Source organism: Tachypleus tridentatus, chromosome 7 (genome assembly GCF_004210375.1).
Source record: "Tachypleus tridentatus isolate NWPU-2018 chromosome 7, ASM421037v1, whole genome shotgun sequence".
In the NCBI taxonomy this organism is placed as follows: domain Eukaryota; kingdom Metazoa; phylum Arthropoda; class Merostomata; order Xiphosura; family Limulidae; genus Tachypleus; species Tachypleus tridentatus.
The window spans coordinates 33,130,510-33,157,085 of record NC_134831.1 but is presented as its reverse complement, the minus strand read 5'-3'; the positions used below and the strand labels follow the sequence as shown (position 1 = coordinate 33,157,085).

Sequence of the window (26,576 nt, the reverse complement as noted above, 5' to 3'; positions counted from 1 at the left end):
ACTGGACTGTCGTTAAATCAGGTTAGTACTCTCCAACCACCTTAAAAAGTTATCAAACTGCATGGCTAATAATCCAGCCAAGTCACTTGAGAATATCTGAGACGACTACTAAACTACCTTCAGTAATACATGAACAACTTGTACCCAATATTAGGACCACTGTGGATATCTGGAATATCAGACAAAAGAACTGCTTTCTTAGAGTCATTGGCCATTTTATAATTGTCTGGAGAATGCGAACATTCATGCTGGAACGCAAAAGTTTCAAAGGGCACGACGCACCCGTAACATTGCAGCTCAGTATGTCTGTTTTTGAATTTCGCGTAAAACTACACGACGGCTATCTGCACTAGTCATCACTAATGTAAGACTAGAGGAAAAGCAGCTAGTCATCACCACCGACCCCCAACTCTTGGGCTACTCTTTTACCAACAAATACTGAGAAGAGCCGTAACATTATAACGCCCCCCACGGCATTCAGTGTGGTAAATCTCTTTAATATCAACAACAAGATATCATGTGTGACACCTGATAACGTATCTAACACGATGAAGGCTTTCTGCTCGCCTGGGTTTGAACCGGAATTATTACTTAATGTGAGAGATGGTGATAGTTCACCTACAGACAGTGACTTAGAAGATGAGTTTTTGAATGAACCTGGTACATCGAAGATTGCTTTTCATGATCAAACTGTGCTTGCAGAATTCGTGACGATACCGACACCTTTTGAAAAGGCAACATATTTAACCCAGGGTCATAAGATTGTTACCTCCAGTTATTTAGTGCCATGTGATGACTGAGACTAACAGCATACTCTCCAGACATAATCTCAATGTCTCTCAACTGAAGAAACCTGTTAACGCTCGGCTGACTCAATATGAATAAAGAAGTATCTTCTGCTTGGCTTCTGCATTGGATTTAAGGTTTAAGCTTGACTGGGGGTTTCACTAGAACCATGGTCTATGAATCCAATCGAATATTTCTGAAGCAAGATGTCAGAAAATTTGATCAACAAATAATCCTACAACAATGGAACCAAAAGAGGACTGTAAATCGCCCCCTTAACAAAGAAAGTAAGCTATTTAATTTCCTTGCTGCCTCCAAAAAGCCAGCTCCTCATCTTCCTAAAACACAGAGGTAAACACCTATTTCGATGATTCTTGCATTCCTGAAGTAAGCAACCCTCCAGAAAATAGGAAGATCCATGAAAAACTTTCCTACTCTGTCTCTAGCTAATAAACACAACATGAGTGTTCCAGAATCCTCTGTCCCATTGAGTGTTTAACATCGGAAGCCGAATCCTCAGACCTCATCGTTGCCGCCTCACTGACAATACGTTTATAAACTAATGTTCATAAAGAGCAATGGACGATTTTAAAAGGATACTCATGGTAACTGTCCATTGCTCTTCGTAAGAGCAATGGACAGTTACCATGAGTATCCTTTTAAAATCTATTTTTCAAAATGCAATGATAAAGTTTTAAAATAAAAATATAAGTAGTGAAAAGTTATTGTTTGTCCAAATTCTGTTTTATAAACATACACTATTCATAAATACACACCTATGTATTCGTATTCGAATACTTAGCATTTTTCTTGTATTTATATGCATCAAAATAAGAAGTATTCCTATTTATATATTCGGTTACTGATCTCCAATATTCCCTACCTTGCTTCCAGTTCTTCCGGATATGTATAAACAATAAGGGCACGTCCAAACTTTTATCGATTTTTGACAAAAGAAAGGTCCCAAAACAAAACGAAAAAAATTTCAAAGATCAGAGATAAAATAATAGTACAATCTGTCATTCTGTAACACATATTATTCTGTAGAAGATTTAACGTGGGTAAACCAGTTATTGTTGCCTATCGACAAGTTTACATTCGTCAAATCAAATGTGAGCACTAACATGAAATAATCCTCAAGTGCCGCGGCTGTTAAGGATTACCTTCTGTTTCAAATACAAACTTTTAGTACTTAACTCCATTTCTTGACTGATTTGATATCTAATTACAACCGCGGCTATTGAGGTTTATTGCTGGTATTGCTAGCCCACAAAAACATAGCTACTAAAAAAGCATACACCCAATTTGATTTTATTACTCATTGTGTTCTCTATCAGTCTACCCTCAAACTGAAAGTATTTCTGGCACGATTACAGTAAATCAACCTGTGAGACCTTGAGCATGGTCAAATACTCGATCTAAAGGGTTTTACCTCCCGAGTTCAAAACTGTAATTTAGATCTCAAGTCAGTCAATAAATGTCGGAGTTATGAACTAAACGTTTGTAGTTGAAAAAAAAAGAAGAAACTCAGCCATTATATAGGCCGTTGTGCAGTGGCATAAAAAGTTAGAGCAATCGAAACCGATAGACGGTGTAGCCAACGACAATATACTATAAGACAGCGTTTCACAAGTTTCGAGTCCGCAGTTCTTGCGTGTGTTTTCGTGTGTGTTTTTCTTATAGCACAGCCACAAAGGGCTATCTGCTCAACCTACCGAGGGGAATCGAACCCCTGATTTTAGCGTTGTAAATCCGGAGACATACCGCTGTACTAGCGGGGGGCCCGCACTTCTTGCACACACAAAAAACGTATAATTTATAAGCAAAAAATATTTCTCGACAAATTAAATTTGTATCAGTTAAGATATTTAATTTTGTGAAACAGCTTTTCATGTACAGAGAATATTTTTTCTTTTATTTTCAAAACGAAAACTTCCCTGGTTTGGGAGATCCGCGAAAAGTGTTAAATTAAAAGAAATCCTCAGATTAATAAACCTTGAGAACCACTTCTATAAGAAACGATAACAGTAACGTTTGAGAACCGCTGCTATAAGATACGATAACACAAAAGTTTGGGAACTGCTAATTTTATACATGATAACAATAAAGTTTAAGAACCGCTGCTGTAAAACATGATAACAGTAAAAGCAATAGAAGCTGAAGAACTTTACCGTCTGTGGTTCGTACTTAGCTTTTTCTGGCTCCAAATCTAACGTTTTTAGAAGCCAGTTATTACTCAGGTTAGCATATTTTTAATGTTCTCAGTGAATTCCACGTTTCTCATAAATCATCATGGGAAGTGAAAAATTACTACGCCTATAAAAAAAGTAATCAAATTTCGGCTTTACAAATCTCAGTTCAACCGAAACCGGAAAGTTTTCTGAAGGCTGACACACTCAACAATAACGTCCAATTGCATATTCTAGTATTAATTTAATACAGTAAAATGTTTTAAAAACTAGAAGGCTGAAATATGGAGCTACAACTTTTACTTACATTTAAATGCATCTTTTTTTTCTGAAACTTTTTTTTAGAGTCGTTGAATATATATGTGTTTAAACTATTTTAATTTGATATCTTTATAAACAGCGATATTTTTGCTGTTTAAAAATATTAATGTGTTACACAAAGCAACATATTTGAAAAGTTGAACAAGTGCGACTGAGAAATTATATATATATTATTATTAAGCATGAAGCAACATAATAGTTTATTTGTGCTGTGTTCACTGTGAGTATAAATGGCCAATTTTGAATGATATGAACCCTCATGCTTGCCGTTCACCACAGGAGAGAAAGAGCTATTATCCATTTACATACAGTCTACACATACGTATTTTGAGAGTAAAAAAGGTAAAATGGGTGCAAAAATGTCGACTTGTTTTTACCTCTCCTCTCACACCCATTTGGCATTTCTCTCCCCAATCCTCGAAAACAAAATTTCCAGGCCTTTGAAAGTTGAGCATATGCACAAGAACACACTTTAATCACTTATATGATAATCGACCAAATCGGGGTTCTATGCTAGACGTCATAAACAGCCTCTTCAAATTGGAGCATAAAGCCGACAGATGACTCAAAAACCAAAAACTTCCAGAGACCATAGCAAGATGCACCTCATGGGATACTTCTATCGAGTAGGTTAGAAGGCGATCGGGGAAGGCCCACGATATGAACGTGACTATGGGAATTCAAAAAGATTTCAGTGAGGAATGTGTGTTTTTGTTTCTTAATCTTTTTTTTCCCACACTGAGAAACTGACACATTTGTCTTCTTGAGGTTTTTTTAATATTCACCACGTAAGCGGATTACTCTTCGATCTTTAGCATTTTGTTAAGCAACACGTACTGAAATAGACTCTTTTTATCATGCGCTACTGTTAAGTAAGAAACTAAAATCTATGGATAAATATCTGGTATAAAACAAGTCGGAAAAAAAATTCTCGCTACTATCATATAGAAAACATCACAAACACACGCATAAACTAATAGTGACCTACAGTTTTTCATCAGTTCTTGTTTTTTTAATTTTCTAGTAAAATATTTCATTCACAGAAGTCTTGAGAGAAACTGAGGTATTTACTATGAAATTCACATGGTTTGCATAACCACGCAGTTCTTGTTCAAAAACATATTAATGAAAAACTGAGAAACTAGAGAAGGAACTACAGGTTTATGATACAAGTAATTGTTTGGCTGTTAACAATACGTCCACATGATATACCAATACAATACAATGGAAGATCAGCAACAGGTGAAATATCAAAATTGTATTAATATTAATATTTAGTATAACAGAAACTCAATGGAAGTACTTCAGTTCAACACACAGTTAATATTTTGTGTCCCTATTTTGTTTATTAACTGCAAACAGTCTTTCAGCATTGTTGAAACATATTTAATCAAAGTGTCCTATGGTATTTTACTCCAAATGTCTCTAATACACACGCATAGCTTCTTTGGAAGTAGATTTTGATTAGTCAAGTTTTTGATTTATCAAATCACAGATCTGTTCAAATGGATGAAAATCGGAGTTCTGTGGGGTCCATCACATCATTTGAATGACTCCAACAATTTTTTTCTTAACTAAGTAATTTCTGCAAAGGGTTGGATAAGTGCTTCGGGTCATTATCTTATTGATAGTAGAATCCTTTACCAATAATTCGCAAAAAACTGGGTATATCATGACGGATCAGTATCTGATGGTACTTGCATTGGTCCATTACACCATCTATTTTGAAAATATCTCCTATCATGGCAACAGGAAATCATTCCCAAACCATCACACTGTCTCCCCCATGTTTCATTGTAGATGCTATGCATTTAGATAAGTATCTTGTGCCTTTCTTCCGCCGGATGTACAACTTACGCTTTGAACTATATATTTCAAACTTAGACTCATCCGTCATAGCACCATTTTTTAATCATTAGCAGTACAGTTTTTGTACTTTTTAACAAATTTCAATCTCTTCACAATATTTGGAGATCGAAGTAAAGTTTTATAACTGCTACACGACCAAACATTCCACTCTCATTGAGTCTTCTTGACACTGTAGATCTAGACACTTTCCTGTCATTTGGTACATGGTCATTTATCTCATGCTTGAAACCGATGACAGTGTTCCTTTTGTCTCTAAGGCCGCATAAACGAACATATTTAACATCAATACCATTCACTTTAGGTGTTCTGCTTATTCCCTTCCTATTTTCAAAGTTACCTCTCGGTCTCACGACCTAGGGTGTACTTGACAGTGTTTGGAGAGCATTTCAAGACTGCAATAGTTTGTCGGAGAATCTAACCAGCATCACGTAAAGCGTTTTTATGAACTCTGTGCCTTTGGAGCTGTGGTATAACAATAAAACTTAATTGTCATGGTACCCCATACAGCCTCTTAACTACACAGAAAGAAGATAGGAAGGAGCTAGCATATGGTACCAGTATATGCTGGAAGAAATGAATTTATGAGGTACTCCACAAATAAAACTTAATATACAGGGCTGAACACTGTTTCAGTCAAGTTTTATTTGTGGAGTACTGTTAAATTTATTTATTCTAGCATATACCGGCACCATATGCTAGCTTCTTCCTAGCTTCTTTCTGTGTAGTTAAGACACTGCATGGGGTATCATGACAGTTATTTCAAACCCTAAGTTTGGTCAATATGTTCATTAGCATTCAACTTTAAACGTAATTAAACAAGAACAATAAGCGTATACATAATGAAATTAAGGATTTTTAATGTTATGTTTGTTTTTGACATTTTCTTTTTCAAAATATTCAGTTCTTCCGTTATTATCTTGTAGAAGAGAGAAATTTTATCTATATCATGTTGCAAGCGTTCTTAAAGCCAAAAATTAAAAATCTACTATTTGTAAAAAATTGTTGCATGAACCTCACTCACTGAAATGGTTATTTATACCATTTGGTTATGAATTACAGTATTATGTCAACAATGATGGTTCATAAATATTACTGGGTATATTTTTAATAAACTGTATAACAAATTTCTTTTACGTCCATCTTCCTATACTGATGCGCATACTTCATGAGCACGAGAGAAAGGCAAACAAGCCTGCATGCATTATAATAGTACAATAGCTACGGTTAGCGTTGGCTATGTCGGGCTAGCATTCAAAACAAAAGCTATGATGTAAATTACTACACAGCAAAGAGCATTTGTTAACTATATAGTATCAAATTAACAATTTTCAATGCTATTTCTAAGGACACCATCGTGTGATTTTTGTTTATACGTTATGTAAACGTTTCCTATGCAGTGTGTTTACAAACTCTGACAAATTGTTTTTACATTACTGCCGCGAAAATAGATTATCCACAGAAAACACCTTGTAAAACAAGATTGGCTCTGAAAAGAGAGAAGACGGATGAGTAAACATATTTGTACGTTAACCTCATCGTATTAATATTGCATTGACTGTTAACATCCAAAACCGTTATGGAGAGAGCAAGGAGTCAGAAACAGAACCTGACCCTCCCAGGTCGTGCCCAACGACACGACCAAATGCCAATCACGACATTCTTCTAGAGCCAGACAAATTCCTCCCAGTTAAAAAAAGACCAACAAGTCAGAAACCTTAATTCACCGAGATAAACTAAAAATATTAATTGTATTGTTAGCGTTATACAGCACAAAACTTTAACAAAGTATATTTATTTCGATGTACATTACATGTTTTAGTTCCTAAACAGTTTGAAATTATTAACTGGTAACAAAGGGAACATATATTTATATTACACAGAAGCTAAGCGACCGTATCAAAAACTTAAAGGTTCAACTAGTCCTAATGTTTATTTTTAGTTAAACACAAAGCTGAACAATGAGGCGGTCGGTTTTGAGGCGTTATAAGTCTTCAAACTTACCGCTGAGCCACTAAGGGGAAGGAAGACAATACGTTAGCAGCAACCACCGCCAACACTGGGAATGACTATCACGTTTATAAAATCAGTGAAAAATCGCATCTCGAACTATCGACCTTCAGGTCTGAAACCCAACCAAATTAAAAACCGTCAACTTAAAACCTCTAATGTCGGACAATAAAGATAATTATAAGCTGTCAAAATACACCAGATATTAATGTTTAAGAAAATATTCCTTATGGAAGGAGGTGATTCCTAGCCTTCTGCATTCACAAAAATGCGACTCGAAATAGCAAAACTCCAACTTCCAAAATTCTAGTACAAACACTAAGGTATCTCGTAACTTTGATATAATTCAAAAATTCCACAAACAAATAGCGATGTAGTCAATAACATTAAGGCTCTGTATATAGAAAGGATTGAAGTTTTTTTTTCTTTAATCTATTATTATGGAGCGTTCTCATCCGTCTGTTTTTACAAATATTAATTGAAACTGACCCTTATTGTCTTCTTAAGAGACAGTTTCTTTGTTCAACTGGACAAAACCCTACACACATAACAGACTAAAAGACCTATTTAAAGAATCCTACTGTTTATACTTAGATGCCTCTAATTTTGAACTGAGTAAGTTTTGGAGCACCTGCCGTCTGAAATGGTTGTTTGTGTTTTTTGTTTTTAAATTTCGCGCTAAGCTACACGAGGGCTATCTGCGTTATCCGTTCCTGACTTAGCAGTTTAAGACTAGAGGGAAGGCAGCTAGTCATCACCACCCACCGCCAACTCTTGGGCTACTCTTTTACCAACGAATAGTGGGGTTGACCAAAAGAGCGAGCATGTTTGGTGCGACAGGGATTCGAACCCGCGACCCTCGGATTACGAGTTGAGTGCCTTAACCACCTGGCCATGCTGGGCCTTTGGTTACTCTTAACCGAATTTACTGTCACCCTTATAACGCACTCACATCTGAAAGTTCAAAGCGTGTTGGGCGGTACCACGGCTCGAACCAGAAATCCTAGATTCCCCAATTTGATATACTAACCACTAGGTTACGCTCGGTTCTTAAAAAAACCAAAAAAACAGACAAAAGTAGTTGAAAAGTTTCAACTTTAGTAAATCGACCTACAAGAGATTTATACCTTCAGAGAACGCACTTACTAGATCACTAGCGAATGTGAAACTGTTTAAGAAAAAGCATTTGTAAGCCACTTCATTAAACAATTACTCCTCTAATACAACATGTGAAAGATCACAAACTAAATTACTTCCCGAAGAGAAATATTAGCCGTAAAAATTCTATATATACTTTCCATTACAAGCAATTACATAATGATCCAGTTCATGTCTTATAACACGTCGGCATCCACAGGCAATATGGGCGATTTCCAGAATTCCTTTATAAAAACGATAAGTACGCTTCTATAAACTTGGAAGGTTCACAAGGTTTTATATATCAAAAATGAGTTTACCAAAAGTTTAATAATATTGAAACAGTGAAACAGCTGGAAATGGTCATAGGTCCATCAATATATATAATATTGAACATCTTTAAGAACACAGTTTAGGACTTAGATACAAAACTGAATTTCATTACTTTTAAAATTTAATAGCCATAGTTTCCATATGGAATAATCAAATATTTTATAATGAGCGTGTGTAGTGGTGTGAAGGTGTTTTGTTGTTATTTCCTATTTACTGTAGTCATAACAGTTATGGCTACAAAGACATTATGTTGTTATGTATTTTAAAAAAAAGTCGGACGTGGACCATGACTATCCTAAGGTCCGAGGTTCGAAACATGTCGCCTCTCCACAGTTTAAATTTTAGTTGCTTATCGAACTGGCAATCAACAACATTTGTAAAACAAAAAACTTGCGGCGGCGGGTGTTAAAGGTACCCCGTCATCTGGTCACCATTTCAAAATTAGGAGTGGCCGTGACTAACGGGTGTACAAGATACGTTCAGGTTAAACAAATTTAAATTTACAATGAATGCTTACTAAATCTCTCTCTACATCTACAACTCATATTACGAGCAACCACCTAACATGACTGACAGTTATTTTCTAGACGTTTATGTCACACTAACAGCATTGTCCTGGAACAGGCCCGATTAAAGATCCTTCCAATTAGAATATCATCAGTCGCTATTCAGAAGGTTGCCTCTGTTGAACTCCTAAATTTCTTCAGTGTCCAGCTTTTATTTGTTTTCCCAACAACAAAAGACACTTGTACAGACTTCTGTCCACACAAAAGTATATAGTGGAAACCACTTACCGACAACAAAAGACACTTGTACAATATTTTGCCCACATAAATGTTTACAGTGAAAACCACCTTGATGAAACATACGTGCGTATTACACAAACCTAAAAACGCCTAATACCCTTATTTACTAGCTTTCGTTCAGTTTGGCATTCGGACAGCAATAAATCAATTTTACGCATGACAAGCTGTTTTTCATTTCAATAGTAACATAAGAGTAAGAAGCTGTAAGTTCTCTACTACGTCACAAACCAAGTTGTGCCAACTCAACAGTTGAACACTCTTCAGGCCATGTTATCACGCCCGGCCAACTCCATAGTTGAACAGTCTTCAGGCCAAGTTATCACGCCCGGCCAACTCAACAGTTGAACAGTCTTCAGGCCATGCTATCACGCCCGGCCAACTCAACAGTTGAACAGTCTTCAGGCCATGCTATCACGCCCGGCCAACTCAACAGTTGAACAGTCTTCAGGCCATGCTATCACGCCCGGCCAACTCAACAGTTGAACAGTCTTCAGGCCATGCTATCACGCCCGGCTAACTCAACAGTTGAACAGTCTTCAGGCCATGCTATCACGCCCGGCCAACTCAACAGTTGAACAGTCTTCAAGCCATGCTATCACGCCCGGCCAACTCAACAGTTGAACAGTCTTCAGGCCATGTTATCACGCCCGTATTTGCAACTATTTTCTTACAAAGCACATAACTAGTATGGGTGATTAGGGTTTTTCTAGCATACAATAAACATAACTCAGTGTTCTACATGGCATGATTGTACCTACAATCGCTTTCTTGGCAAGTTCAACTGAAAATCTTACCATTTTTCTGACACATCTCTCTGGATGTTTACCTACTCACATATCTGTTTTGTATCTAACTATGTGAACGTAACTGTACACTACTACACTAATTTTCCTCTCAATTGTCTCGGTGGTAGTTTATTTGGCGAATTTCTTAAACATAGTACAACCTTATGCTGTTATCAGAACATAGCTCCAGTGTTGAACTGATCGCTAACGTTTAAACTAATCAACTAATGACGGTACGTTTCTGTTTTCTGTACTGTGCAATTCAAGTCTTATTAAGTAAGAATCGATCAACGAAATCAAGAAAGTTATCATGTTTTGGCACCATTAACTAAACAAACTGGGGCCAAGAGTGGCCTAGATTTTAGCGTGTCAGGGTATGGATTCACATCTCGTTCAAGTAAAAATGAATAAAAAATAATAACTAATTAAGTATATAAAATATATAACAAATCGCGTTTTGCACTTTGGGACCATAAATACCTTATAACGGTGGCGGGCAAATCCCGCTACTTTGGTGAGACCGGTCACCAAAAGTTGATCGTAGGTGCTTTAACAAACTACCTTCCCTGTAATCTGCCAGTTCAAATTTAGGTATGGCTAGTGCACGTAGCCTTTAAGTATTCTGGCGAAAATATCCAAACAACAAATAAGACGTCTCATTGTAGAACTATATATGTACTGTTTACATAACGTACGTAACATTCTGTACAGTCGATTTTGTTGAAACGTTCAGTGCTTACTTACCGCAGAAGCTACAAGAAACATGACCACATACCGATACAAATGTTTAACTGTATCGTGCTTTCCACCTCAAATGCTTGAAACGGAAAGCTGTTCACGCAATAAATTTAGGGCGCATTCCAAAATTCAACACTGACTTTTAGCGCTGGTGAGTCCTGTTACTGCAATCGACTATTGTCAATATTTGTTGACTTACGTTGCTGTTTGAACGTTGACTCAATACACTCAGTGGTTGGAAGGAGTGTTGAGATTGCAAAATGGGATGTGATAGTCTATAAGTGATGTGAAACTTGTGATAAGTAACTCGTAGTTGTCCTCCAGTATCTCAACGTCAAATAAGAAGGTTTTTGAAGCTAAACCCGGCTTTCGATATTTGTAGAAATATCGTGCAGCTTTGCGCTTTACAAACAAGACTTACAGTTTATTTTAAATACGGATAGCGCAACTTCGTTTATTTTAAAATAAAATCAGTGACACGGAAGTAAAAATAAACTTATTTTATCTAGCATCGCTCCCATTAACCTCTCTTCCTCAGGATTAATGTGAAACGAAATTAAACTAAAAGACGAACAGTTGCTCGAAAGTCGCTACATAATTTTTTTATTATTATTTTCTATTTAGCTTCCAACGTTGTACGAATTGCAGTTTTCCTGAAAATGTTTTTCTTTTACCTGACGTTCATCTTGAAAATGCCAACAAATCATTCCAGGTGTAAAATCAGTGCCGAACCATCAGTGACGTCACAGTAGCTCAATTAGATATTACTTTTGTCGTCTATCAGAATGCGCTTTTTACTTTCATGGTGCCCACACAAAATGGTTTATAGGCTAGTCGACACTCACGACTTATGGTAGTGTCAATAAGATTTATTTCCCGATTCTGAAACGCAATCAACACACATACATACTAACAGACTGAAAAAAAAATTATATGTACATCACACATGCGTTTGGACGTATTCCGATCAACATTGATAAACAAACTTGTAGAAACAGCAGATAATATGCCAAATGTAGTAAGTTCCTTCCGTTACAGTACATTACGTACAGCTAAGCCTACTTTGTATCTCAGGACGGCTGGTATGGATGTTAACACTTTTACTAATGAAGCAAAGAACAACGTTTCGACCTTTTTAGGTAATCTTCAGATTAACAATGAGAGAGTTTGCAATTCTTGATGACGAGAAACCCACTTGAAATAAAAATGTATCTCAGAACGGCTGGTATGAGTGTTAACACATTTACTGATAAGCACAGAACGTTTCGACCTTCCTAGGTCATCTTTATGTGTTAATACCCATACCAGCCGTTCTGATATACAGAATTTGAATTGGACAGTTATCGGGCACACGTTTTAGGGATGAAAGTGTAAATGGGTATGGGATTGTAGGAGGCGTTGCAACTAGATATTCGGTTATTGATTAGTATAGATATAAAGGTGTTCCTTTATATTGATTTAATTTTGGTTTTAGCTGTTGTACAAGTAGGCCTTCTTTGATTTTGTGTTTGTTTATATTTGTTTCCCTACTTAATATCTGGGTGTTTTCTATAGTTATGTTGTGTTATTTGATTTGCAGTGTTCAAAAACGTGCGAAGATGTTTCTTTGTGTTCTTTGAATCTGGTTTCCATTTTTCTGCTTGTTTCTCCAATATAGATGTCGCGTCAGTCATTGCATTGTATTTTATAAATAATGTCGGTGTTGTGTTTGACAGTGTAATTTTTACACAGTATGGACTTTAACTTTGTACATGGTTTTTGAATAAATTTGGTATTTACTGAAATGTCGTTTTAAGTTTTTTCCTTATGTTGGTTATTGTTTCGCTGATGTCGGGAACATAAGGTATGCAGCAGTGTAAGATTTTGTAGTTTGTTGTATCTTGAGATTTATTGTTGTTTGTTTGTTGTTGGTCTAGGTGTGTGCGCATAGTTTTTTTCAACGGTTTTTGGAGAACATTTGATGATATTGATGAAGTGTTGTTTTATTTTGTTGATTTCATCGTTAATGTTATCTGGTGAACATAGTTTTGTGGCTGTATTTATTTGGTTTCTTAATATGTTGAGTTTTTGTTTTGTTTTATGTGCTGAGTTCCAGAGAATGTATAGTCCACTATGGGTGATTTTTCTGTGAATTTCTGTTTTGAACTGTGTATCGGTTCTTGTGATATTGAGGTGGAGAAGTGCTATTTGGGTAGTTTTTTCCTGTTCACAGGTGAACTTAATGTTGGGGTGTGTAGAGTTAACGTGATTGAAAAAAAACTAAGTGAGTATTCTGTAGATGTGAATCCAGCAATTGTATCATCAACATACCTGTACCAGTATAGTGGTGGGTGTAAGGCTGAATTAATCGCTTGTGATTCAATCTGTGTCATACAAATGTTGGCTAGAACTGGTGATACGGGATTCCCTATACTTAGGCCATTTATTTGTAGGTAGTTTTGATTATTGAGTATAAAGTTAGTTTTGGTGGTAGTTAATTTTATAAGAGTTGCTAATTAGTTATTGTTTTGAATAAAGCACAAAGCTACAAAATGGGCTATTTGTGCTCTGCCCACCACGGGTATCGAAACACGGTTTTTAGCGTTGTAAGTCTGCAGACATACCGCTGAGCCACTGGGGGGCTTGCTAATTAGTTGCTGGGGATGTGTATCAATGGGTGGGATCTTGGATATAAAGGTTTAAAGCTATCTTGCAAGCTTCAGTGATTGGGACTTCTGTGAAGAGGGAGATTACATCAAAACTGGCCATTGAGGCTTTATAATTTAGTTGATTAAGGATAGATTTAGAGTTAAAGGAGTAATTGGAAAAAAAAGCCGACCGACGTTACATATTCAGAAAATTCCCAAGCTATATATTTACTGAGGTTGTAGTTAAATGATTCGTAGGTGGACATTATAGGTCGTAGTAGACAATCAGGTTTGTGAGTTCCGTACAGTTGTAACGAATTGTAACGCTACTTCTCGTTGGTGCATGTTGAACAGAAGTTATAGAGTAAACATACCAAAAAAAAAAGTTCCACAAACAATCGATACATTACATTATTTATATACTTACGATATCACATGTAACGACAGAACAAACAACAAATAAAGAGTAACAGACAAAGGGGCACTGAACTCATTACGTTTCAAACAGATAATCACCGGGTAGAAGATCATGCACGCGTTGAAAGATTGGAGGCTATAACACACAATGCCCAACTTGGAAATTATATAAACAGTGAGAAAAACGTGAAACGTGCTCACAGCACAAATTTATTCACGTTCAAACACACAACGTCCAACTTGAGGGGAATAAGCGATTAATTAAACACCTAAAAGAGAGAAAAAAGTTCAAAATGTATGATGTATTGCATCAATAAATATTCAAGTATTTTTATATAAATAATACAACTTTATGTGAATAAATGCAAGCTCGTCAACAAGTCTCTCGTGTTGAAGACAAGGTATAGTTTCAGTTGGCTTAACAGAATGGGAACAACAAGCTACTGAATCGGTTACTCCGAAATCTAATGCCGTTGACACAGAGAAATTGTTCAGCATCCGTGTGTTCTTCCTTTCTGAATTTCACATCATGTATAAAAATGTTATCAATCCATCCCGCGCTTTATGAGTCGGTACTCGATTAGGGCGCCACCTATCATATGGCACACACTCCCTCCTTATGGTTTTGCTTTCGTAAATGATTGTTTACCAATCTAAATATGATTTTGGCAGGGTGAATATGAATGGAAAAAGAAAAGAAGCAGTACGAGATTTATCTTAATTAAAAGGCGTCACAAGGGAGAAGAGACAGCAGTGAATGACAAAAGAAGTTCATGATTGATAATTATATATACATAAACAAATATTCAAGGATATCACGAGAACGTTGTAAAGTATCTAAATACAGCTCTAGATGATAAAATAACAACACGTAAAGTAACTGAGAAGCTAAACCTCAGTCAAATTAGTAGATGAGGAAAGGAATATATATATATATGTATGTATCCAGAAAAAGTACAATGTTCATTTTTGTTTTGTCTTTAAACACAAAACTACACAATAGGCTATCTGCGCTGTGTTCACAGCAGGAATCGAATCCTGAATTTGAACATTATAAGCCCCCACCCAAGCTTATCGCTGAACCATCTTGTAAGAGGGTGCAATTTTGTTGGAAATAGCTTTCTGTGGCTGTGTGTTAAAAGTTGAGTTAGTAAGTTTATATACTTTCAACGATAAATTCGTGGTTTGATTCACCGTAGTGGATAAAATGCAGATAGCTCATTATATAGCTTTGCACTAAAAAACTTATTAACAGTGATGAAAACACTTTTAAACTCGTATGCACAGATAACAAAGGTGTAAAACATTAATTAATACCTCTTTACAATACCAGACAACATATTTACAGGAATATTTCGAGACATGCAACTCGTATCAGGCATCAACTCAACAGAAATAGTTGCAGTAAAATTTGACAGGAGCTGCTTTACACTTAATACAGAAATAACAGTTAAAACACATTTTACACAAATACTTACTTTTTGAACCATAAAGAAAACCGGTAAACTGAACTGAGGAAAAAAGAACTGTTAATACAGATATATTAATATGTTGCTTGTTTTTGTCGAATTTCGCGCAAAGCTATTCAAGGGCTATCTGCTCTAGCTGTCCATAATTTAACAGTGATAGACTAGAGGGAAGGCAGCTTGTCATTACCACCAACCATCCTTTTCGGCTATTCTTTACCAACAGTTGGTGGAACTGTCCATCATATTATAATTCCCCAAAGATTAAAAGAGTGTGTTCGATGACCAGATTATGAGTCAAGAACAATAGCTACAAGGCCATGTCAGATCTTTTTTCTTTAATCTTCAAATTGTTTTCTGATAAATACATATTAATTAGAACAGGTCATTCAACACTTAATTCTATTCTTATAAAAATGATACAATACTATCCAATATAACCCAATAAATAGTTTCCTAAAAGTTGTATTTTTCAACTAAAATATTTTGAATTGGCTCTTCAAAATTTAAACGTTCTAGAATAAAATATAGCTTCTTAAAACGTGACCAAGTCAAAACTTTTTCTTGTCTATAGCCAGGTGGTTAGGGTACTCAACTTGTCATCTGAGGGTTGAGAGTTCGAATCCCCGTCATACTAAACATGCTCGCTCTCTCAGCAGTGGGAGTGTTATAATGTAACAGTCAGTCCCACTATTCGTTGGCTAAAAAGTAGCCCAAGTGTCGGCGGTGAGTTAGCTACCTTCCCTCTTGTCTTTTACTACTAAATTGGAGACGGCTAGCGCAGATAGCCCCCGTGTAGCTTTGTGCGAAATTCAAAAAACAAACAAACGTCTTGACTATGAGAGAAACCAATTTATGAATCTTCTCTTATCAACACACACCTATATACATATACCTTTATTATTAGAAATGCTTAGTTTGTTTATTTTTTGGCAGTACATCTAGCGCAGACATTCCTTGTGTAGCTTTGCGCGAAATTCAAAAACAAACAATTTTCCCTGATTACTTACTAAAATAGCCTCTTGTCTTGCGGGGGTACGAACCATTACATTACTGCTTTAAAAACATAATCCATCAGACAAAAGAATCCACAATCTTACTTTTTTTTATGACAGCTGAATGTACTCAATATAATCAATCAGATAAATCTGTACATATACACACACCCGTATATAAGTATGAGAAGGACGTATAATTATTACTCGAGTTGTGCGACTTTATATTCGTTTAACGACTGGTTCACAACAGTGACAATCTTTTTAACTTAACGTCTGAAGCAAACCTATTTTAACTAAAAATATATATAAGTGCTGTTTACAGTTAAAGCAACTACAAAATCGATTTTTATACTTTGTAATATATATTTTTCTACTGAACGACAACAGAACTATTCTCTGATAGCTTGTTTGAAGGCCTGAAACGAAAGGCGGAATTTCGAAACGTCATCCTCTACAATTGTCTCCACAACAAGCAGTTGCCGTCCATTCTACAAAGTTTCAACAACAAAACTAATTTATACAAATAGACAGACTTAAATATTCTAAAATTTGATTGCTGATTAGTTTATTTTCCATTTTGATATTTATGTTGACATAAATAATAGATTATGTAAAATACTCATTTTATCATGAATAAATCACACAACCATAAACAATACATATTTGAACATGACTAAACCACGAATTCGTCTGATAGTATACAACTTTCAATGATAGTAACATAATCTCGTTTCCATAAAAAAAAATCGTGCATGTTATTCTATAAATGAAGATATGATCTGGATTTCATCGTATAAATAAAAAGTATAATTACCAGAACCAACATACGTACCACTTGTCCACGTCTTTTTATTCAAACCAAATATGATACGGTCTTTAACAATACAACAGAACCATCATATACTACTTGTCAACGCCTATTTATTGAAAATCTAACTATTAGACGGTCTACTAATATCCCATTCACAGTTTAGAACCTTGTAAGATATTTCTCGAACATCAGAAAAACAAATATATACATATAAACGAAATTCAAAAACTTCGAAACTGAATACAGAAGACTGTTTCACGTGCAGTTTTCAACTCTACTGATGTTCTGAAGAAATTAGCGGGAAATAGTAAATTTTTAAACATAATAAAGGTGCTGTATGTGCTGCGCCCAAAGTATGAATCGCACCTCTATAATATCTAGCATTATTAAGCTATCAAGGTGACAGAATTCCTTATTGACCGTTGATATATGTATAAACCACCGCCTATTCTGAGAAAAAGTAACTGTATTCAATCAGTAAAGTTAGCCGCAAAAAAAAAACGTTCTGGAAAATATGAAACACTCTAATTCGTTTAATTAAAGTACGTTTTTAAAGAACACGGACTTCGCTGGGAACATAAACATTTATCAATTAAAAACAACTCAAAAGCTTTTAGATGTACAGGTATGTGTAACCAAGCTAGAATATGGCCCAAAGGTGACCTGGAGGGATCACCGGTTTTAACCACTCACACCACCAGTAAGTATACACTAAAATGACAACACACTCACTAATGTTATGCGGGAGAGGACCATCTTTTATCTCTACCTTTTTTTTTTCTTCTTTAGTTGAAGTCAAGCACAAAGCTACATAAAGGGCTATCTGTGCTCTGCTCACCACGGGTATCAAGACCCAGTTTCTAACAGTATAAGTCACTAGACATACCGCTCTGCCACAAGGAAGCAGTAATGTTAAGAAAAATGACTAATCGACCATTTGTTGTTTCAAAGGTGTCCGTTATTCAGTGTAGATAAAGTAGTTTTAGCTTAATGGGTTGATCTTCCTTGTTTCTAGAGTACGACAACATTTCGGTTCCTACGCTGTTTGTTTTTTTGATTTCGCGCAAAGCTACTCGAGGGCTATCTGCGCTAGCCGTCCCTAATTTAGCAGTGTAAGACTAAAGGGAAGGCAGCTAGTCATCACCACCCACCGCCGACTCTTGGGCTACTCTTTTACCAGCGAATACTCTGGGATTGACCTATAACATTATAACGCCCCCATGGCTGAAAGAGCGAGCATGTTCGGTGCGACGGGGATTCAAACCCGCGACCCTCAGATTGCGAGTCGAACGCCTTAACTCACCTGGCCATGCTGGGCCACACTGAGGCCTTCTTCAGGTAGACCATTTGTTATCAAAAACCGGTTGCCTACTGAGTTACCCTAAACCTTTCACATAAAAACTACCAAATTTATCAGAAAAAAACAACAAAAAACACCTGCCGGCAAAGTGAAAAGTAAACACTTAAACCAGTTGTATTACGCACAGAAACCAAAAAGAAAAAAAGCTTAAGTGTGATACGGGAGTCTGATAACAAATGCTAAAGGAGACACAATTCTATCTATGTAGGAAATTAACAATAAATTGATCCAGGTTACATTTAAGGTTTGGTTCTTCAAATCTCTTAAAACATTAATTATCCAAGGTAATTAAAAATCAATAAAAAACAGCATATCATAAGAACTAGACGATATGAAGTTTGCTCTACAAGAAGGAGTATACCCTTATTAGCACAAATTGACTGGGCTAGTGGGTTTAATTGCCAGAGATGATGCTCGTATGTCAATGTCATGAGCAACGTCTGTAACAGTCTACATTAATATTAGCCTCGAAACACAAAGATAAGAGTTTTAACTTTAATGATACCTTATGGGCGAATTAAGGTTAAGTAATTTATTTCTATACCACCGGCTAATCATATATAGTTTCTAATTTATTATATTTTGTTTAACTTTCAGCTGTGCATGCAGTCTTAATATGCAAACATATAAACCAGTAAACTGCATACACTCTAAGCAAAGTACTTCTTAAAATCCTTTCGTAGATAAAAGAAAAATGTTTAATTTTTTATTAGTCTGTTTCGAAAAATGATGCAAAGCTAAACGAGGGCTATCACTATTTAATTTGAACTGAGAGAGAGAGGGGGGGAGCAGTTAATAAACAATGCCCACTGCCCACTCTTGGGATACTCTAACTGAATATGGAATTTGACTGTTACTCTTATAACACACCCACGACCCCAATAACGGAACGCTCGCAAACCACTTGGCCATGCCCGGGTCACTAAAGAAATAAAATGCAAACCCCAACTCTTGTGTAAATCACACATAAATAACTGTACACTTGAGCTACGTGATTATAAACAAATCAAATAAAAACACACTTTATTTACTAAACATGTAAATAATAAGAATATTACTTTGGAAGACAGTAAAATTAAGTCTCAAGAAAACAAAGTATATATATATATTAATGAATTCTATAATTAAAATATCATTAACATTTAAGTAAAAAATCTTAGAACAACAAGTTTTAATTCTTTCTATGTAAGAATCCAATGGTCTGTATGTACAAAACAAAGTGTTAAAGAGCTATTTATCTATATGGTAAAATTCTTTGGTTCTTTAATAGCTCCAACGGTATTTTTTAATCCAGTCTTGGGGTCCCTCAGTAGGCAAGTGGTAAGTTTATGGACTTTCCACAACAACAAAAATATGGGGCTCAATTCCATACAGTTTACAGAGCACAGATAGCCATGCCCATTGTGTGGTCATTAAACTACAACCTAGTCTTGCGGCTTTTAATTTTTGTTTAAACAACTTTTAGAATGTTGGCCATTAAACACAAAATTATACAATGGGTTATCTATGCCTTTTCCACCGTAGATATAGATCCCCTATTTTTAGTTTTATAAGCTTGCAACTTCTTGCTGTTGGTAAGCGTGAAAAGTTAGCGTCTTTAATATAACTACTTTGCATAATATTTTATTCTCCTATTAAAACAACATCGAACTTCTGTCACAACTCTGAAGAGTACAGTTAACTAACAATTTACAGTTAAAAGTACACATCAATTTGATAGGACTGAATTTCGTGCAAAGGTAGACGAGCCTTATAAAGCAGTAGCCGTCCTTACTTTAGCAGCCTAGAAGGAAGGCATCTAGTCATCTCCACCCACCGCTAAATCTTGGTCAACTTTTTCACCAATGAATAGTGGGATAGACCGTTACATTTTAAAGCCCACACGGCCGGAAGGGCGAATGTTAAGTGGAACGGGGATTCTAACCCGTAACTCTCAGATTACAAATCGAAAGCCATAACCACCTGGTCATGCTGGGCCTAAAAATTTGAAACTAAACCTAATGCGTAAAGATGGCAAATAATATCCTTTATTTGTACTAATTTCAATACGATTTGCACACACACACACACGCACTGCTACTAATAATTTATTAATTCTCGAAAATTTGAAAATATTTGCCTATTTCATTCTGGATGGGGGGTTGATGAAAAACCGACAAAACAGTACATGACCTTATGACTTCTGTTGGATATCAAAGTTTAATTAATTACTCATCCTTCGATAAAATGGTGTTCTGAAACACGTGATTTCTCTTACATCGCTTGGTTTGCAGGAAGTTTTTGGTGTGGGTCAGCCATAGTCTTGTTATTATGACATTTTCTTCAAAGTTTTGTACATCACGACATAAAAAAATGTCCGTACCATAAAGTATGCACTCTTCCCACATAGATCAACCATTTAGTTTTGAGAATTTTTTCCTTAAAGAAAAAAAGGTAAGGCCTATACTTTACAGACCCCCTCCCGTTAAACAATATATAACAAACTTCACCTCAGTATATATGTAATGGGGAAAAAAATGTTAGTTTACTAATTACCATATCTTTTTGTGCTATTTTTACTAAAGGGCGTGACACCCTCAAATCGACAAACCATAAACCTACCATGCATTTCTCTCCTTGCTATGCTTGACATGCCCCAAATTTGCTTATTTTTATAAGCATTCATACATTCATTAATATTATAGCAGAAGTAATTGTGCCTAAACAATTACAGCGCAACATACATACTGCTCCGAGTAATCTTACAGAAAGTGTTTTGTTTGCGATGACCCCGGTGCTACTTTCACATCAGGATATGTGGAAGCTGAACAAGTAATTTATACTCACTACTTTGTTTGTAAAGCTGGATCTCCTGCTGGGAATAGTATTTAGAAGAGGAGAAAGGGAATTCACGATCACAAGTCGAAGGACTTACAAAGACTTCGATTTTTGTTTTTTCTTAGGAAGAGAGACTATGAGAGTAAATCATTATACTTGAATTTGCACATCATAAATTGGGATTCCATACAGATGTGCAATGACGTTACACCCGTATCACGTGGGTCTCGAAAGCAAGTGGCCTTGTTTTCAGTAATTGACTTTTCAAATTTAAAATGTCGAAACTCTTTTTAAACAAGTATTTACAAAGCACAGTGGCTCAGATTTAAAATAAAAAACCACTCGGACGTAACAAGGGTGCAATGCTATTACTTTCTTCTCCCACAAACAAAAAATTAAAAAATGGAAAGCTTACACCCATACACTCATACGTACACAGCTGCTTTCACCAGCAAGTTACGAGACACCCTGCCCATTATTATAAACAAATAGCAGAATAGATGACCCAAAATACGAGCACTACCCAGACCTGCGACAAATTTCACAACAGAATCACTTCAAGCATCCTCAGAAGATAAACAGCGTCTTAGCCAATTTTGTAATAATAAGAGCCACGGGAAGACAATTAGTGAAACACAAACATAACTTGCATAACAATTGGGGGAGTGGGTATATCATGGTAATGGGCAAATTTCGCATCAGCATGAACACAAGTATCTCATACTGCACGTATTTTCTTAAAATCTGTTTATGTCTGTCCTGAAAATGCGTGCGCACTTAATTTCTACTAATATAAACAAAAAGAGAATGTACATATATTTTAGCAGAGATATTGTACAACATACTAACATCTTATCCATGTTTTAAAAAAATCGTCTGACCTTAGGTCGTAGAATAATAAGTTTATTTATTGGTAATATGTGTGTGTGTGTTTTCTTATAGCAAAGTCACATTGGACTCTCTCCTGAGTCCACGGAGAGAAATTGAACTCCTGATTTTAGCACTGTAAATCCTTATTGGTAGTATTAAGTAAAGTTTGGCCATACCTAAACTAAAAACACACAGTATTAACATATTTCTTTATCGAATATAGATCATATTTAATACAGGCTTAACTAATGTCAGGCCTAACACCAAGTGTACAATTTCGGTAAGCATCTGCGACTAGAATTCATTTTGTATTATTCTAGAAATCCTGTATTTAAAAGAATAATATTGCAATACAAATACTAGTCTGACCCCAAATGTTTTGTAGGTCTTTGCAAATGCAAAATATCCATACTATCATAAATTCAGTTTTGATCAAACATAACTTAATGTTATATGGCGTAAAGCAGTAACTAATATTTGAACTTACTTCTTTGATTGAATTATTCATTACAATCGACAGCAATATTTCCAGCAAAAGTGTTTACCTGCAAACTCTTTCTATCGATTATCCTAATTTCACAGACTACTGTGAAAGTTACAGTCAACCTTAGTGTCCATTATTTTTTAAAAAGCATGTAGGATCACACGAAAAATAATTAATGGATAAAAAAAAAAAACAGAAAAATCCTTGAACTCGAGTGTTTTCGGAAGGTGGACCTCTTCCTTCGGGTATTAATGGTACATACATGAACAACATATTTAAGTACGGCTCAACATGAATAAACAGGGTCTTCTGAAAAATCAGTGTGTCACGGTCCTCGTTCCCGCGTTCAGTTGACACACCCAAAGAATTATTTCCTTTTTACGCCCGAGTAGCGAGAGCCACAGGACGCGTAAGATCTCGATACAGTGAGTTCAGCATGAATAGTCTGACGTGACAAAAAAATCACACTTCTTCTCAACACGAACAAAACAAAACCTTTCAGAACAAGTTTAATATCTTGGTTTGATAATTTTGTTTCAAACATATATTGGAATCAAAACAATTTATAGTACAATTGCTCACATTTCAGTCCTTTATCAAAAGCATGCGCTCTTGTAAATTTCACACACTACAATCAACCCAAACGTTCGCTACGACTTTAAAAGCACTTGGGTTTGTTTATATTTTCGCGTAAAATTATACGAGGACAGCTAGTTATCTCCGCCCACCGCCAACTCTTGGGCAACTCCTTCACAAAGAATAGTGGAATTGATCGTAAAGTAATAACGCCCCCACGGCTGAAAGGGTGAGCATGTTTGGTGGTACGAGGGTATTTAAGATCAGAAATAAAGTTAAGCCATAGAAAGAAAGAAGTCCTTGAACCCAAATGTCTTTGAAAAATGAGCCCTCCTTTTTTAAATTGTGCAGTTTTATTGTATATTAAAACAACAATTTCAACTTTTTTATATCTCAAACATACTGAATCAAAAGTAAAATTCCTTACGAAGAACGACTTTTTTCTTCTTTAGCACTACATAACCGCTAGCACTCACATACGCACATACAAACAAAACTATTTTGCATATTTTCACGATTTAAAAATAAATCAACTGAAGCATGATTAATGATGCTTTTCATCTCACACCGCCTAACATCTAAATCTAACATCGGATGGAAGCGTAGCATTAAATTATAGAGCAACACCACTAACTAAAACCAATAGTAAGGACTGAATTTTCAAGTAATGGTATCTGATAAGGTAAAAGTGGTTTCAATTTGTGTTCGTTTTCCCACTTACTTCAAGATATCTTTCGTGCGTCAGAATGAATAATAGATTCACGAAAAAGGTTCACGACGCATCTCAAACGAAACTTTATTCTTGTTCATCAACCAATCGGAAAATTTAATTATATTCTCCTCTGTCACATCTGCTTCTAAAAAGCTGTCAGTTTACGTAATCATTTCAAACTTCGCTGACACGCTAGAACACAATTACAGTATTTATTCTATTTATTACGTTCCTTGTTTATCTTCCATAGAACCCCAATCATTTGTATTTAAATAAACTAGCAGACAGCCCAACAGATAGAAAGAGAAACTGGATAATGGTTCATTATAAGTGAGAATGACAATTACTGCTCTTTTTTTAATGTCTCAAACAGAGAATTAAAAGCAAATATTCCCTAGAAAGTTTGTAGATTTTGTCATTAGTTCTGCGCAAGAGTCAGCGCTCATCCAAATGTTCACAAGCGTTTATAAACGTTATTTCAAGGCATAAAGTAACCTGCGTCTTACATCTATATGAATACAACATTACACCCAAAATTAGGATAGTAAATAAAATAGAATGAAACTTGAAAAATGACCATGTAGCTACCATAAAACTGATAAATATTAGTGGTAAATAAACACTTGACAAATCAGTTTCTGAACAATATAATTACGTACCAATGGTTCAAGACTTGAACACGACAACATGTTATTGATAGCAAGAATATGTAGCACAAGTGTTACACCTTTAGTACTGTTTATAAAAACTGTGAAAAACACCTTGATACTTAAAATGTAGCTTAGGCTTATCATGTAGTTGTCTCAACCACAGTTTCTAGTTTACAGATGAACCAGTTAAGTGATGAGTGTTTCTCTGTTGTTCAACCTAAACAACTACACAGTAAGTTATTCGTGCTATGTGGACCACAGTACTTGATCCTCAAATACTGCTATTATAAGCCCTCACAGTTAGCCACTAAGCCACAAGAAAGGCAACATACATTTGTGTCAATATAAAATACAAATAATTTTACTTCACAGAAGGCATAGTTTAATCAGCAAGATAGTTATGGCTACATTACTGGAAATGTTCGAGTTTGTTTTTTTTGTAATAATAACGTACATCTGTTAAGCTAAGTTACATCAAAGAAATTGGATTAATCAAACATAATAAACTAATGCTAGTGATGATAAGGGAAGTAAGGGTGCCTTCTTGATGATATCTAACAGGTATATTTAATACAGTCACAAATGAAAAGCCATAAATGGTGATGTTGCCTGCCTATTTATTACAAACTCAAGTAAGGGACATGTGAGGATCTATTTGTTGTTATTAAGCATGGGTTATCTCTGTTCTTCCTACTATGGGTATCAAAATCCAGTTTCTAGCAGTATAAGCCTGCAGACATACTACTGGGAGGCAAATAAGGATCTACTATCTTCCTTCACTCCAACTAGTTTTAATTTCTTTGATATTCTTATTTCTCTTCTATTATTCTGCTGGAATATAACTATAAATCTGTGACAGAGCAGCAAGTGCAAAAAAAATATTGAGTGTAACAAATTCTTTAATTGTTATGGCCTCTTTTTTTGTTAAAACTAATTTAGTGTTGCAGCAAAAGATACACTCTCACTTAATTACAAATAGCTGTTGTTAAATGGCAATCAAGAAGTTAAACAAACCATTTTCTATAGAGCTTCAGACAATGATCAATTTCCTATGTAGAAGACAGACTGAAAAGAAAAATGTAATTTAAATGTAAAAAAGGATTAAAAAATTTAAAAAGAGATTTAAAAAATTTGATAATTACCTAAAATACTGATCTAAAACATGCACACATCCATGAAACTTTACTTGGGTCAGAAAATATCCAAGAAAAAAAATCTATTACATTAATGCTAAAGCAAAATAAATAATAAAAACAATACAAAAATAAAATCAAACTTTTTATAAACATTTGTAAGGATGATATCTTAATATTAACTGAAGGCAAATAAGCATGCTTTCTAAAGAAAATTTTATTGTTTATCACATGAAAAAATTTCAAAATTGTTAACAACATAATTATTTTGAAATTTAAAAACCCAAATGATAGCAGCTTTTAATTTATTAATTATAAGATATTCTACATCATATAATACATCAAAATTACTTTAGCTAGATTTAAACTTCAGGTAATATTCCAGGTAACTTGAGAAAGCAACTTATATATTTCAACATTCCTTATCAATTCAATTGTATGATAAATAAAAACTATCATGGCAAAAACAAAAACAGATGTTGATTCCTTTATCATGTGCCATGTTTTAGGGTTTTCTTTCTGTAATATATCCACCTTTCTTAAACAAATTTTAAGACAGTTTGTTCCTTCAGAAGACAAAGTCTGATACACAAAAACTTCAACAGAAAAGTTTACATATGCTTTTGTATATGATGAGTAATCATGTAAATATAGTGTATTGGTAAAATAAAATCTCTCAGTGTA

The 26,576-nt window shown here is 35.2% G+C and overlaps 1 protein-coding gene across 7 annotated transcripts in view; it reads right to left on the bottom strand.

Annotated features, from left to right (window-relative positions):
- Window positions 1–26,576, bottom strand: part of LOC143255390 (uncharacterized) — a 187,450-nt gene that overhangs the window by 148,635 nt on the left and 12,239 nt on the right. For 4 of the 7 annotated variants that reach the window (XM_076510976.1, XM_076510971.1, XM_076510974.1 and 1 more), the window contains exon 3: window positions 25,774–25,824. The exons of the other annotated variants lie outside the window; for them this stretch is intronic. The gene's annotated coding sequence lies outside the window, so the exon portion shown is untranslated. The remainder of the gene's footprint in view (window positions 1–25,773; window positions 25,825–26,576) is intronic. 7 annotated transcript variants of the gene reach the window in all.